General features: G+C 37.5%; 1 long non-coding RNA gene across 1 annotated transcript in view; it reads left to right on the plus strand.

Annotated features, from left to right (window-relative positions):
• Nucleotides 1-438: 438 nt before the first annotated feature.
• LOC134653278 (uncharacterized) overlaps nt 439-16,500 on the plus strand; it is a 61,848-nt gene continuing 45,786 nt past the window's right edge. The window contains exon 1 of the long non-coding RNA XR_010097244.1: nt 439-487. This is a non-coding gene — a long non-coding RNA (uncharacterized LOC134653278). The remainder of the gene's footprint in view (nt 488-16,500) is intronic.

Raw genomic sequence — 16,500 nt, forward strand, 5'->3', positions numbered from 1 at the left:
CTGCGGGCGCGATACGGGTCCTCATTATGTACCGACACGGCTGCTGTGTCCACCCTCGTCCCACATTTCAAGTATTTCGAAGCTAATGAAAATGCAAAAAATGATGCCGAATTATCAATTATAATTAGCTCGCTACAGCGTTAATGAATTTAGGCCGCTTACTGTGTAGAGCCAAGCCAAGCGGACCCCAGGCTCCCATGAGCCGTGGCAAAATGCCGGGACAACGCGAGGAAGATGATGACTGTGTAGAGTATAGATGTGTGGGGGAATGTTTACGACTCTAGGATATGAGGGTACCTACTAACTAGGCGTTTCTTGGAGCTATACTAGAGAATGTTGTTGTGTAAGTGATGATTTTGATTGATAAACATTTAATAGCGTTTTCTCAAAAATGGACGGCAAAGTCGACGTTGCCGGAACCCTTAAAACGTTTAATAATCTTCCTCGCGTTGTCGCGGCATTTTGCCACGGCTCATGGGAGCCTGGGGTCCGCTTGGCAACTAATCCCAGTAATTGGCGTGGGCACTAGTTTTTACGAAAGCGACTGCTAGTCTAAACTAGTCCCCTATTGGGATTAGTCCGGTTTCCTCACGATGTTTTCCTTCACCGAAAAGCGACTGGTAAATATCAAATGATATTTCGTACATAAGTTCCGAAAAACTCATTGGTACGAGCCGGGGTTCGAACCCGCGACCTCCGGATTGCAAGTCGCAAGCTCTTACCGCTAGGCCACCAGCGCTTCCCTTAAACGGACTCCCAAGGTCGTCCGTTTAAAACGAATCCTTAGTCAGCAAATAGCTACTTCCGAACCTCGACAATAATGTACTATTATTTAGATTTGTTTTGTAATGTTTTACAGTAAGTCGCTTTGATGCTTGCGTTTATGTGGTGAAAAATACTGACTTGATCTACCAGGCCGAGTCCTTCACACACACCACTAACCATAAACTAATGTAGTTCTAGTATTACTTGATCTCAGTAGGTACTTACTTAATTTTACAACCTTCTTTTACAAAATTATCGGTAGGTAAACACGAATTTAAATTAAGATACGAACTTAACAAAAGTAAATAGAACTTAATGTAGGTACTGCAATCATTCGTTAAGTACATTAGCTATCACAATTTTGAAACACACAACCCTCTTATGTTACAGGCTTGTCAGTGTTGGTAACCGAGTACCTGACACGCCCGGAACGGAGACTTGAACAACTTGGATGTGTTGGTCGTAGAGATAACTAAATTATAAAGACTGCACATACAAAGAGGTTTCTTTTATAATTGTTTTCAAGAGCGGCACATTATCGTGGTCTCAGTCATATAAGGCGTGTTTAATATTTATCGCTGCTTTAGGTGAGATGCGCCCAGACAACAAATATCTGCATGAGCCTAGTCTTTCTAATTTACACTTACATTTAAAATTAATAGATAGGCATTATATGACGATGCAAAATGCTGATTCAGCCATTATATAAGTAGGTAGGTAAGTATAATTTGTATATATTTTTATTTTTGCATGAAATTTATTTATTGTAATCGCACTTTATGCGCATGTTTTAATTTTTAGTTTAGAATTAAGTACTTACTTTATTTTCGAATTTTCTTGACATTTCCTTCTATGTTATTAACTCCTTTTAATTGATTTCTTGTTGTAATTGTACATGTTTAAGATAAAATATAAATATTGACGATGCAAAAGCGATTCAACAGATCCTACTTGAATAAATTGATTTTTATCTTTATCTTTTATATAGGCTGAAGTATGAATATGGTTAGACACGCAGGACACCCGCTCAAGCGCTGGGTGAACGATATAAAGAAAATTGCTGGCATGGGGTGGCCACATGTGGCCCAAGACCGAGATAGGTGGCAAGAGCTGGAGGAGGCCTTCACCCAAGAGGGGATCCCAAAATAATGTTATTCTATTTGACTGTTACAACATGGTTACAACTGTTCAAAGGGATCACAAATAAAAGGCTTTTTTATTTTATTTTTATTTATTTTATGAATATGGTTTGCTTGTCATCATCATCATTAAAACAATACGACGTATACCTACGAATACGAATTATAAGTCTTGTATTCACGTGTCTCTAGTAGGCGCTTGTTTATAACCGGAGGACCGGAGGAAACTTTGACCCGACCCAACTTTGATTTAGGACCCTAATTATACAGGATATGCGTAGGCATATACAGTGTTAATACGAGTAATTTGCTGTTATTTGTGCCTTATCAAAATTCTTCCGAGAAATAGGTAGATAATCTAGTTTTGTATTTGACCAAAGATTTTAATTTTAATTAATTAATTAAATCTCGGCAGCACCGTAACCAACAGTGGTGGCTCGGTTGACGACGTCGCCGCAAGGATCAAGAAAGCCAAAGGCGCTTTCGCACAGCTGAAACCGGTCTGGGACTCGAACGTGCTCACGCGGAGGATCAAGATTTCCCTCTTCGATTCCATAGTGAAGTCTGTTTTGCTCTTCGGCTGCGAGACTTGGAAGGGCACAAAGGGTCTGATGGGCAAGCTGCAAGTGTTTGTTAACAAATGCCTAAGATCCATTCTGCGCGTATTCTGGCCGAACACTATCAGCAACAAGGATCTATGGAATCGATGCCACCAAGTCCCGGTCAAGCAGGAGATCGCTCAACGGAAGTGGAAGTGGGTTGGGCACACCCTTCGAAGACCGGAGGACAACACGGCTAGGGTCGCGTTCACGTGGAAGCCGCACGGGAGCAGGCGGAGGGGCCGGCCGGCGCACACGTGGCAACGTACTGTCGACGCCGAGCTACGGGCAGCTGGACTGAGTTGGAGGGACGCGGAGCGCGAGGCGCAGGACAGGAGTGGATGGCGACGTCTCACGAAGGCCCTTTGTACCAATGGGGTACCATAGGACGACAACAACAATTAAATCTTAATTTTCTTTATTATTATTTGGATGTATTGACCTATCATGGAACAAAGGTATTCTGGACATTTGGGAGGCATGCGCGAAGCCGAAGCCAACACGCAGTCCGCCTAGCGGATGCTCATTGTCATGGGACGCACGCAGAGGCAGTACCCGCGAGTGAATACTATTACCTATATTGGGCGAAAGTGATGGATTAAATACTAAACGCCGCGGGATATAAAACTAAACGCCTGTCTAAATGGTATGCAAACTTATTTCCGCCAGACGATGACTCTCATCCCCACAAGACGGGCCTACAAAAAGCGACATCGGAGGTGACTCAAACAAAAGCAATAGTATGAGGGCTGAGAGAGGTGTCACTGGACTTAAGTTTAAAATGGTATATTGTCGATTTTACAAACAAAAAACATTATTTATATCAAATAGCGCGGAAATTAGTCGATTTGTGTAAGTATCTCCTCTAATATTTATATTTATTTTAAGAATCAGAAAACTACGCTGAAAGGTAAGTGTGAAATTGATTAAGTGACTGCCCGGGCGTTCGCTTTTTCTTTCAACACGCAAACTTTTTAACAAACGAGTCGTAGAGTTAAGCTTAGCAGACTTAACACTGAGCATGATGGATAGCGCACATTACAGTTTAAGGAGTCCAGTGAACCCTAAATAAGAATTTTGAAACACATTAGTTACGTGAACGCCCTTCGACCCGCGATATCAATGTGTTAGAAGAACAAAGACGTAACGCCCGAATGTATGCAACAGCCATACCACATTATTGTAGCAGAGTGATAAATGTCTAAAAAGCCCTGTGATTTATAGAGTTCAGCATAAGTACTTACTTTTTCAAAGCGGGGGTAGATAACGCGCTCGCAAAGGGGCACGTTCGACTGAAAGTTTGCAGTGGGAGAGTGCATGTGTTATTAGGGTTCTGTTGATTTAATTTTCTTGTGAGACAAATAATCACGATGAACAACAACTCGAAAAAAGTTAGAAATAAACGTAGAAAACATGTGACTAGAGGTTGATTATTTCAGTTCAATTATTCAATTGAGCGACTGTTACAAAATTATTCGCCATCAACCTGATTTTACTTTAGCACTAATAGTTCGCTTCTTTATTTATTATATTTTAATTTTTACAAATACAGTGAGCTGCAATATTTCATGGTTGCTTTATAAAGTGGTCATGTTCAATTTTGCGGCTGGGTTTATATTATTTAGAAATAAATTCAGATAATTGTAACTTGTGTTCTATTCTAAAGAGGCAACTTACTTTTCTTAGTCATATTTGATAACATATTTTTTTTTTCAAAAAAGGACAAATGCGAGAATGTTCACTTACGGAACCCTACTCCCTGTATCTATACCGGATGTTTTCCTTGTTTATTGTTAAAGGAACTACAAAGTTACCATTGCATACTTATCTTTGAACTTTGACATCTAAGTGCGCTATGACGGGGGTACTTACTCGAGCAAACGTTTGATGTTGTATGGTTTTTGAATTGCATGTTATCATTGCACTTACAAAAGGGCAAGGTTTTAGGTACGTTAGATAAAAGCATATTTACTTAAATAATCTTCTTTATACTGTTAAATATTAATATCTTGTACTAAGTACGATTCAGATAACCTTCGCAGGAACCAGCGAAAGGGACACTATAAATTTAAAAGTTTAAAGGTTTGTAGGTACTGTCTTATCATCTAAGTCATAAACAGATTTTAAAATGAGAGAATCCAAGAGGCCTTTATCCAACTTTGGAACACGCGTGTACTAACGGAATAGGTAGGTAGATAGGGTAAAACCTATCACACACTTGATCTTACGTCTAGAATACCAATACATACGTAAGGCAAAGATACCATAACCGGCATGAGATAAGATTACCCAGCGAACTTTCTAGACAGGTGCCATGTTTCAGATATCTGCAGTATTGTGTGCGGCTGACACAAGCCATTATTGATGTTAAATAATAGACTAGACCTGCAAGGACGTCTAAAATCGATTCAATTGCGTCCGAGTGTAAAGAGAGCTTCGGTAGATATAAGTTCTAAGCGGGGTCCCGTTGTTTCCCATAAAGTTTTAAGTCATAATGTATTGTTTGTTATATTATCATTAGTCATAAAACTGAAACCGTTAACATTTCAGGATTTTCGTTTGGTTATCCTATAGATAGGTTAGGTTAGGTTTGTTTTTTGGCAATCCTGAAAAGTGACGCGTTTCTGAACCAAATGAATTATGACTAACGAAAATTCGGGCAAACAATACATTATGGCTTAAAACTATTTGGGAAACAATAGAGATAGAGACCCGTTTTTTCTCAGAAGTTAAATATAATAATAAATGTTACGTGTTGTTAAGGGTAAAATCAAATGATAGGTGGATGAAACCCAAAAACCAGAATCCAGAAACAGTATCAAGTTTTTACATACGTGGGTCTTAAGGTGACGTTCGACAGTCAATTTCAGCTGCTTTACTGCTGCGACCTTGCCGCGGGCGCTGTCACTGTCAATTTTCTTACTAAAACCATGCTAAAATGAATGACGGATTGAAAGTTCTAATTGCGGCAGTAATGCAACTACGAATCACTTATTTCATCTAGGCAATTGGCAGGCACAGTGTCCGCGTCATGGCCGCAGCAGTAATGTTGTAACAGTAATGCCATCCAAACGTAACTTTTACAGTCTGACATTGGTTACTAGAAATTACTGAAATTAGTGTTTATTTTTAAGTCAACTTACCACAGTTTTGTAACCTACAACACAACCTACTCTAATTCTGAGCATCTGCTGATAATCATTTATATTTTAGAAACCATTTTAAAATACATACATGAGACTAAATAAGCTGAATAAAATATAAAAAATATTGGCTACTATTTTAACAAACAAACTCCAGTTTGTTTTAAATTCCCCTGGTAATTTTGAACAGTGGTTTACATAATGTTCCGTTTTGCGGTCAACCTATTAGCGTGTACAGAACAACAAACAATGCATTTATGCTACAGTAGGTAATTCTTCTTTATTAAAAAGCTTTTATTCAGTAGGGAATAACGTTGATTAACTTTTTTGCAGTGGCGGCATAAAGTGTGCGTCTTTTTACCTACATTTTATTGAACTTATCTATTTTTATATTAACAAAGTACCTTATTATACCTACCTTATTATTGCACATTGATAAGATTTGTCAATCCCATGAAATTTCAGCATAAATCGCGAATACAATGCACCCATTGAAAGTAGATTAAAATTTTGTATAAACCCTGCCAATTAAAAATCGCACCCCACTTCAAACTATCTCGCTTTTAATTTATTCCGCATCTCGATCTCAGAACCAGATAGAACTATTGTTGCTACATACAATTACTGTTCACATTATCAAGAGCACATTTCCCTGGAGTAAGGGCGGCCATTAACGCCAACTGTTCACATCGACTCCTTACTATCGTAGGTAATTTATATTGCACACACGTTGTGTGGATACCCTAAGTTATGATTCGGCTTTCGGGTGTGGTGCAGATTACTTACACATAAAGATATTATGAAGTGTAAAATTTGGTCTGCAACTTTTAAGAACGTCACTCTTTTAAGTTTTTAAGGAAATTGACAATGACAGCGGCCGTGCCCACACCGCAGCAGTAACGCCGCAGTAACGCTGCTACTATTCGAAAGTTACGGTAACACTTATTTAACACTGCACCGCAAGCTGCATAGTTTTTTAACATCTCAGCATGAGAAGTAGAATTCACAACCCCTATGGGCAGAGGCAAACTGTTCATTTAACACTGCATCGCAAACCGCAACATTTAGTAGCATGCTACACAATGTGCATACCACAAGAGCATGAGTGCACATAAAAGCAAGCGGGCATAGAGGCAAGTGCAAATCATCGAATGCTAGATTATAATGCGCGATCTAGTCAGAAGTAATCTAAAGCATTGTGGCTTCCAAAACGCTGAGAGCTGCGTTAATTTGTTATGTACGTAGTTTGTTTCTGTGGAAGAATTTTTGTGTGTAGGTACTGAAATTGTATATTATTATATTACTTTTATGATATTGTATGTATTTAGAGAACTTACTCTTACAGTTCGGTAATCGACGAAAAAATTCGTATTTTATAAACATATAAATATTTATATTGGTATCCACAACGGGCTGGCCCCATCCAAGATGCCTTACCACAGGTGACCCATAGCACAAAATAGAGAGAATTCCAGAGCGAAGATAAAGAAACCTGCTTCTTACGGTTATCAGACTTGATGACCTTAAAATAAATGACGATACGAGTAAAACTCGAATGTTTTTGAGTTTTCCATGGAATTATTTTCAAATCATTACTTATAGGTACCAGAATAGACTCGCTGCATTTGATCGTATCTACAATACCTCTGTAGTAGGAAAGTTAATAATACTTGGGAACCTTATTAACATCATGCAAATATTCACTTAAGGCAAGGCGGACGGAAAATAAATTGAACGGCATACCTTACTTTCCAAATTGAATTTAATGTAAGAATAATTTACCCGTAATTGATACATATAATGATTCGAGTTTTTAGTGAAGATTCTTTATTAAAACGAAAGTTTATTTTTTATAATGATCATTATTTAAACAACAAAAAAACTGGTTTAGGATATACAACACTAAAAAAATATACAAATTGTTTAAATTATGATACCGGACAATTTCTAAGGCAATATTTAGTTTAGATATACGGACGGACGGATATACTATAAGTAGATTAGGTACCTACCTATTTTATAAGTTCACTGCCAACATATATTAGAACTAAAACTGGTCATAAATTCCGACTGAACCCAACAGACTAACACTTTATACTTACTTAGACAAACTCAAACTTAGGTACCCCGCAATATCCCGCAAGGTAATAGTCTAGATTTAGGGCAAGATAGGGGCGTCATCACACGGCGCTCTGCTATTAGAGGCCCTATTTTCACACGGACTCCCTTTGAATAATGTTGTGATAGCCTTTTTCAATTTGACTCTTATGACTACTGAATAGCTCGGTTTATCCTCTTGAACTGCAGCCTGGATTTGTGAGATAGATTTCAAAATGGAACTTTATATCAGTTACTCTAAAGCGAAAAAGAGAGAGTTTTAAAAAGGTATATTTTGCGTTGATTGTGCTTAAATTACTTTTTTTTAATGATATGGTTATGTCAGTAAATATTGGAGCAAACCTTTATAACCCAGTTGATTGAAAAACCCGTTTCAATTGATTGTACAGATGTATGTATGTAGTGTTGCATAGTTTTGCTCAATGTACATCTTTACTTGTGTTTACAAATTTCATTTATTAACCATTCCTTCCATAATTGCATTTGGATAGAAAAAAAAATCACTTGAATGTAGGTATTGTACTAATAAAAAGTATAGTTTGTCAAAAAGAGATTAAAATAAGGAGTCCAAAAGTTGTTGACAAAAATTACCTATAAATTACATACATATAATTAAAAATCGTAAAGTTCAAAAAGACTGCTTTCAGATCACCTTTAGCATTTTTCTGTCAAGTGGCCTTTACACTTTATCCATTAAGACAAAGTACTGCAAAAGTTTTGACTGCGTTCAAGCCGAGTTGAAGACCCCTGTCAATCTCGCTTTATCCCTCAACCTGCGATCAATTTATTATGATTCGGGTTTTGTTACATTAAGTAGCTTGCGATATTATTATCTGTGAAAATCTGCCTTAAAAGCTGGCTGACTTACACGGGGTGCGAACGGTTGGATTGACGGTTTAATGTTTGCTCTTGTAAAAAAACTTGAAAAGGAATGAATGGATGCTGTACAGTGTGTGTTCCTATTAGCGATGATGTGAATACATTTCAAAGATTCTTTAGTAACTGGCCTAGGGTAACATCGTATGTTCTGTACCTATAGTTGAGCTGCCTATCTAAACGTCCAACCTCTCTATGGACGATATCAGTATTCACTTTAAAGTAATGTCTATATCTTAATATTAGTCCCAAGAGGTATACCTAAACATATGTATGCGCTAATTACGCGATAGTATTGTATTTTCCATTAGAAGCTCATACTAAGTATACACCGTATTATTTTACAAACAATAATTACAACGCACACGAATAAAAAAATAATGGAATATCGAAACAGCTCGTCGAAGTCCTCACACACAAATAGTTTGACTGCAACCTTCCGTGTCACCAAACGATAGCTATTCAAATCCCCAAAAACCTTGCAATACCACTGCAGTATCAATTCCGAACAAACTTCCAACAATACGTAGCAAAGTAGATGTATAGCAAAAACAAGTAGGCTGCAACAGCTGGGTGTAACGACGTCACGCGAGAAAGCAATATATTGGCACAGAAGACGCCGTTCCCGCCCGTTGCGGCCAGTAAATACTTGCTTGTCATAAGTATAGCATGGGGAATATTTCTGCTTAGTTTATATCGATGGATTTCGAAATAGGAACGTTTGAGTTCTCATGCAGTCTTTTGTTTCATAGATTATTCATGTGTGACCGTGTTTATGTTTATATATAAAAGTTGGTATAAAATCGAAGTTACGATAGCATTTATTAAACAGCTTAGGGCCACTTGCACCATTCACTAATCCGGGGTTAAACGCGGATAAACCTGGAGGTAACCCTGGTAACATGGTTATCAGTACAATTTGACACTGGGTTAACAGTTTAACTGCTTAACCCCGGGTTAGTGCGATGGTGCAAGTGGCGCTTAGTAAATTAAGACATCTATTTTAGGTAGGTATTTGGTAACAGGTTTTTGATGCAAGATGAAAATGTACTTTTCAAGGTTGTCATCATCTTAGCGCAACGGTCACCATAAAATAATTAAAATTCACATTTTGTTTAGATTCCAACTTCGCAACCCTCAAGATGAATCCGGACTTCACTCGTACATACTTTACGATGCCATCAATCTTCGTAGACGGGACACATACGACAGCGTCGTCGGTGTTGCAGGACAGACTGACAGCAAATGGTTGGGTCCAGCCGGTGAGGTACCGCACTGATTCTGACGAGCTGGCTTCCTTCTCTTTTCCTCACGACCTTCTTGAAGTCATAAAATTCATAAACGCCCGGAGAAGTTTAAAGCAAATTTTAACCGAGACAGCAATGCGACAATTACAGCCACGCAATTTTACTAAATACATGATACCGACTCAACGTTGCAGCTAGCAGTAACGGCCATCTGAATTTAACCTTTAAGTCTGCTCTTGTTAAGCCTAGTTATAGGGAAATGCATCGCAGCACTATGTTGCTTAGTTTAAAGCTACTATATAGACACGTTACCTTAAATACATTTCCATGTAACACCCCAATATTAGTGCGTGAAATCCATTTAGAGGTATATGCGCGCGCAATATATTCTAACTCGCAATTAGTGAAACCGACGCCATTATGCTGAAGTACAAGTTAGATTAATGTCGGGTTACAGTCACTCGAAAGTTCCATTATCATTAAGACGCGATAATGCTTAGGTGATACGTCGGAAGACACGTACAAATGTATACATTACATGTTCTAGCTTTAAAGCGATACGGATACCTTCGAAGTTTGGGAATGCTGTGTTAACGCGCACGTGTGGCAAACGAGTACAAACGCTTACGGTGTTCAAAGAAAAGTACCTAAAGGTTTGGAAACTCCGTTTCAAATCATTAATGTATACTAGAGGTACCCTAATTTTTCGAGTTGAGATAACTGCAGAACCAACGATTGTAATATACCATAATCACTTAAAATGAACAATAGTTTTATTTTACATATACAAGCCATCAAACAGATCATAATAAATATACTAGTCGCTCTGTGAGCTGTAAAACTCGCGAACCCCCACCCCCATGGCTCCGCCATTTAGAGAAATTTCCTAAAGTGGATCGACAGTAAAAATCTGCATAAATATCGAACCAATTCACAAAATTTACGAGAATCGGTTGAGAAATGCGACCTGTAGGGGAATCGGTCAATTATATATTACGGCGTTATTCATAAACGTCTGTGCTAAGTTAATCAGCTGATAATCATCGTTTGTTTCTCTTTATGGCACAACGACAGATTGGGACAAACGATGATAATCAACTGATTAACCCGTGGAGCGCCCTAACAAGACACGTGTGATAGTAAATCCATACTATTCTTGGTTCGGGGCGCTCCACGAGTTAAGATAGCAGCCGTTTATGAATAACGTTTTAAAAATAATTTGCACTCTCTTAACAATAAAAGGGTTAGTACTTCAGATCATTTAGACACCACTCTCGCTAAACAACTTCTCTTACTGACTGTAGGTACCTATATTAGATATCTAAGAAAACACCCACCTTACTAAGTAGAACAAAATTGCCGTTATACGATCCAAATCTGCTTGGCCATTATATAAGTATATCGCTGAATTCGCTGAGCTACGTAAAAGGAATAGTTTGAATTAATTACAACCCCCTCAAGCAATACAAGTTTAGTATCGCTTTAATTGTTATCTTGTAAGTGTCGGCAATTACGAGTAAACGACTTTCCTAAAGATTCTTGATATTATATTTTCAAAACCCGGCTAGACACCTTCACCTTTTATATTCAGTTAGGTTGTAAGTATTACCTTAATTTTGAGCTCATATCATCGAACTAAGAATGTTTTTGCAAATACCTACCTACGTATTATAAGCGATCTGAAGTTTCCCGTTCTAACAAAATAACCAGAGGGTACTTACATTTTGTACTGAACTAAAATATTTCTAAATTATACAAAATACTTTAAAATTAACTTAAAAGCTTGAGCACAACATTACTGCCGAGTACCAAATGTATTTAATGCCGTAAATATCAAAATCGAGGTTGCTCGCATTTTTAACATTTGCGGCAGCAATGCAGTCAGCAGTGATAACGCGTTGCAATACTGCTGCAGTAATGCTAGTGTAATCTGAATCCAAACGGTACCTTTACTCAGTTTATAAGGAACTCTATGACAATTATATCTATCTACATACTTACTAATTGTCTTTTGTGTATGTTTTGTTCTGATAACAATGAATATTTCATTTTATCAAACGGATGGCTAAACAAACACAAGTATTAAGTAGATCGATAGGCACAAACTATAATAGTAACAGTTGTTATTTTCAACTCTATCGTTGCCTGTGTATTCTTTGTTGTGTTTGTGTTGGTATTCTCTACTCTCCCCTAGAGTAGGTTCGTTGATAAAACTTTTTCTCGCTTTACTTTTTTCTCAGTGGAAAACAATAAATATTCATCGATACGTTCTTCGGTTCACAGTATTCCGGAATTTGAATAATTGGCTGATTTTTATGCAGTTGAATTAATGCAATTGGTATAACGATTTTATTTCGTACTGACACTCGACGGGACGAAAATTTGCTGCCGCTGTTGTTTACGGAAAACTTACGAATTTGCAAGTGTTGATACGAGTACCAACCTAACTAGATTGAATATTTTAAAATATACTACTATTTTAATAAATGTGTTTTAATTAAAAATAAAATAGATTTCTGAACCACTTAATAAACTGTACTATTATCATTCAGTGTATCAATCGTTTAATACTTAACAGGTTCCAGTGGGTCCTAAGATAGACTTTGTTACAAATGATGTAGGTACATTATATATCATATTATGTCATATATATTATATATGACATAGATTGATATGTTACTTATGATCAGACTTATGATACGTGCAGAAGCATTTCCCGCAATCATCCTACCCATCTATTTGAGATCACATTACCCCCTTACTTACCAACAAGATATAATATACAGTGGTAATACTAAAATAAATTAATAACTAGCTTAAATCTAAAATAGGCCCTTGAGGCATTGTACCAAGGATGCTGGCGACATTTCCTCGCTGTATCGCCCCCTTACTTATATATAAATATCATACACATATGGAAAACAGATAGCCTTGAGATGTATCTGTCAATAAGACCGGCTGTTTTTCCAACATATTTTGTTATTTTTAGGTATTGTTATGTTAGGTACCTACTGTTATGTAGCTGTCTAATATTTGTGATCATAACGTAATACATATATGCTACGTCTGATAAACAGAAGGGTGCATATCAAATCGGTCAGTCTGTGTCAGAACAGCTGCTGCGGATGCATTCGCAGATTGCTGGATGCAAAATTAATTCCTCTCTGTTTGGCAGACAACGGTGATTAAAATCCGTTAGTAATTGTCATGTACATACATTAAATATGTCAGTTTTAACGTTACAGCTAGGTATATCTTGGATAATATAAATAATTATACGGTTTTAGTATACAGCAAGAAAAATGTTAATGAAATCACTCATAAAACTACAAAACGCAGTATTTCTGGTGGTCATTTTAAACGACTTGAGTTGTTTAGGAAGTAATTTTAATGTGCATTTGCTGTTTTGCTGCTATCTTCATCTTCATAGTAAAAAACGAGCCACGAACATGACACAAGAATATCAGCAAACCTGCATTTTCGAACGTACGACAATCTTGCGGAGGTAATGCACGCAATTTAAAATAAAACCATTTCAACCCCTCCAATGATAAGGTGTGCCGGCTTGGCTTCAGTTATTCGATTTTAGCGCACATTGTACATTGTACAGAAGCTACGTAATTGAATTGCAGTCTAGCGGACGCCGGCGGAGGCACGTGCGACGGCCCCCTGAGACCGGCTCCAACAATATTTTTGTTTTATCTATTTTTAATAGCTACTACAGGGTTAATCATCGGCACGGATTTGAGAGGTTGCGGTTTATTTTTGCTGTTAGTGATATCTAGGGTTTGTAATGGAATGGCGGTTCGTGGGTTGCGTAATTGTGTTTGCTTATTTAATTTGATATAAAATTAGGCACTTGTTATTCTACACAGATCGGGCCGTTTGATGTGAAGGAAGACAACGTCGCTTGGCAACTGTTCTTGGTACTTGAATTAAAAAGATAGTTATATTTAATTATTCATTATATATAGTTATCCATGACGTAATCGGCAACGGCGACGGTATTAAATAGTTTATGAATCCACAACTTGTTTATCATTGGTCATTACCAAAAAAATTAAATGTTGGTGTACCCTATAGATATACATTTCTAGAGTGATCAAATTAAGGAACTGAATAGGATAGGATATTGAAATTAACAATATTAAACCTAGAGTATCGGTATCATTGTAATGGGGTACACTACATAATTCCGAAATATTTTATGCCGAATTTTAGAATATCGAATTTTATTATTCCGTTTTTTAAATGCTCGACCCATCAAAATTCCGACGTCGTAATTACGAACGATGAAAATCACGAAAGTGTATATCCGAATAGCAAAAAAAAAACGATTTTTTAAAATTCCGAACCACATAATTCCGAATATAAAAATCCCGATAGTGATAAACACCGAATTTAACATTTACGATTTTTGAAATCACGAATTCCGAAATGCCATTATTCCGAAAATTTTAATTCCGATTCCACGTGACTCCTATTTTAAATATCCCTATTTTTTTAATTCCGAATTTATCGATTCGTGCTTCGCATCTGCTCCGGCTCTACGGGCAAAGCAGCCCCTTCGCCCTTGCGTATCAAAGCGCAGGCACAATAAATGCTCGCCTACGCAGCTTCGGCTTGCTGGTCGCCTTCGGCGACCAACAGTTCGTTTTCTTGGGGGTTGCAGTTCTAACCTAACCTAACCCACTTTTCAGACAACAGTTAGTTTTCTTGGGGGACGCAGTTTTAACCTAACCTAACACATTTTTCTGGCAACAGTTTGTTTTCATGAGGTCGCAGTTCTAACCTAACCTAACCCACTTTTCTGGCAACAGTTTGTTTTCGTGGGGTTGCAGTTCTAAGCTAACCTAGGCAACAGTTTTTTTGTTGGACGCTACGGGCATCTACGGAGCATCTGCTCCGGCGCTACGGGCATTAGCAGCCTCTTCGCCGGGCTTTGCTACGGCGGGCGAGGGCTGATTCCCCTCCGCTCCTCCGGCTTTTTACATACACTCTAGGGGTAGGACAGACAAGACCACGTGGATAGTGGGGTGCTCCGATTCGGATTATGGTTAGTTAGACTTAAAAAAGTGCGTTTAAGTCTTATTTTGAAAATCACGAATTTCATTATTCCGAGTTTACAAAAGATCGAATTTCTGAATACCGAATTACTTTATTTCCGATCGGTCAATGATTTTTCGGAATAGACAAATTCGGAAAAAATATTTTCGGATTTTTTCTAAATCGGAACTTTAAGCTTTCGTCCATATGAAAATCGGATTTTAAGTATTCGGAAATAACACAGTCGTGATTTTCTTCTTTCGTGGTTTTCAAAGTCGTAATTTCGATATTTCGGACCTATAAAAAATCGGGATTATGAAAATCGAGGTTATGAAAGTCGGAAAAACATATTTCGGAATATTTGGGTGTTCCCATTGTAATGCTATAAAACTAAAATATATACGTTGATCTTACATACCCAAACAATCTTCCTAAAAACAGATAAAAATGCTAGTATCAGCTTGTATGAGAACGCAGAGAAACGTGTGTTACACAACAAAATTTCCAGGATTACCCTTAAAAGCAGACGACATTCAAGCACGAAGGTAATTTAACCGAAAAATGTCTCCGCTTTTGCGGCTCAATATGGCACCTTTAGCCTCAAAGCCTCCAAGTAAGAAGATAAGCTCAGGAACAGTTTTCATACAAGCTAGGCATATTGTAGACGCCGTATAAACGCTCTTAACCCTGCTTGCTTGGATATAGGTGGCCGTGGAAAACATATTGACTGCTTTATTAAATTTGGCAGAGTGCCTAAAAGTATTTTGTATTTTTTGCGCATCCCTTTATGAAAATAGAGACGACGTACTTACTTACATTAACGTGTAAAATATGTTTGCTATTCTGCTTGCTTTTACGAATATTTGGAGCAGATTACTTTGTGCCCAAATTATACACAATGGTAGTAATACCATGCAAAATTATACTTAAGTATGTTAAACAACAATTTTGAACCGCGTTGATATCTTGTCTACTTCCACATTCTTTTTCGTCTTATACAGGGATTAATTTTATAGCTACCGCATAGATGGCGCTGTTTGACTATATTTTTTCTCCGCACGTCCAAAATCTTATTAACGTAATCAGTAATTCAATAGCGTTACGTGATCTACGTTTCAGTTACAAATTGGAAAGTTATGATTACCAAAACACTGGCCGGTTGCCAGGCGACGGGGCTGTAATTTAGATTGTTTCGTGTATCATTTCAGCATCGAAGGCGATAAAATTTTACGATTATAGCGAACCATATGCCCGCTTCACGTACCCCTAGCGTAGTATGAATATCAAGTCTGTTTGAGATCATATTGCAGTTAGGACTATAGGTACTCATTTAATTTACACAAGAATAATAAGGAAATCCTAACTAAGGAAAGTATTTATTCTAAAATACGTAGGTAATCCGTATTATTTTTTATATTTCTGAATGAATAAATAGGTAGATAGGTATATTATTTACATAAAAAACTGACCAAGAATACGTCAAAGCGTGTTAAGTGTATGGTTTCGTAGCGGCTACTACCTGTCACTAGGTGCCCATAATAACTTGATAACCGATAAACTCTACCTT

The sequence above is a fragment of the Cydia amplana genome, chromosome 13 (genome assembly GCF_948474715.1).
Source record: "Cydia amplana chromosome 13, ilCydAmpl1.1, whole genome shotgun sequence".
In the NCBI taxonomy this organism is placed as follows: Eukaryota; Metazoa; Arthropoda; class Insecta; order Lepidoptera; family Tortricidae; genus Cydia; species Cydia amplana.